The sequence below is a fragment of the Morus notabilis genome, unplaced genomic scaffold (genome assembly GCF_000414095.1).
Source record: "Morus notabilis unplaced genomic scaffold, ASM41409v2 Scaffold571, whole genome shotgun sequence".
NCBI classification, from domain to species: Eukaryota; Viridiplantae; Streptophyta; class Magnoliopsida; order Rosales; family Moraceae; genus Morus; species Morus notabilis.
Window position 1 is genome coordinate 322,939 of NW_010359982.1, and position 552 is coordinate 323,490.

The window sequence follows — 552 nt, forward strand, 5'->3', positions numbered from 1 at the left end:
AAATATATCATAAATTACAACTATAATATAAATTATATTATATTATATCATAATATTTTTATTATATATTATATTATATTACATATTATAAGATATAACTACTATATAATATGTTGTAATTATATGATAATATTCAAGAGTAATTATGGAAAGAAAAAAAGAAAAGAGCTTGGAATTGTTATTCCTCTCATGTGAGGAATGAATGATGATTCACTTAAAATGGGTGAATGACCATTTCTTTTGAATGACCATTCTTTCTTTTATAAATCTAACCAAACATCATACTTGAAATCTATTACATTCTATTTCTTTCATTTCCACCCAACCAAATGCAGCCTAAGAAAAATAAAAAATTATTCTCACTGGTGCCCTTAAATTTTGAGATCATTCTCAGTTTACCTCGTAAACTTTAAAAATCTTCACTTTGCCCTATAAATTTTGGATTGTTCTCATTTAACCCATTTTATTGTAATTTCTATTAAAATCATATAGAAAATGAGGATGTTAAGTGTGGTCATATGGTTTTCATCTGTTTCTTTTTAAGAGAAATCC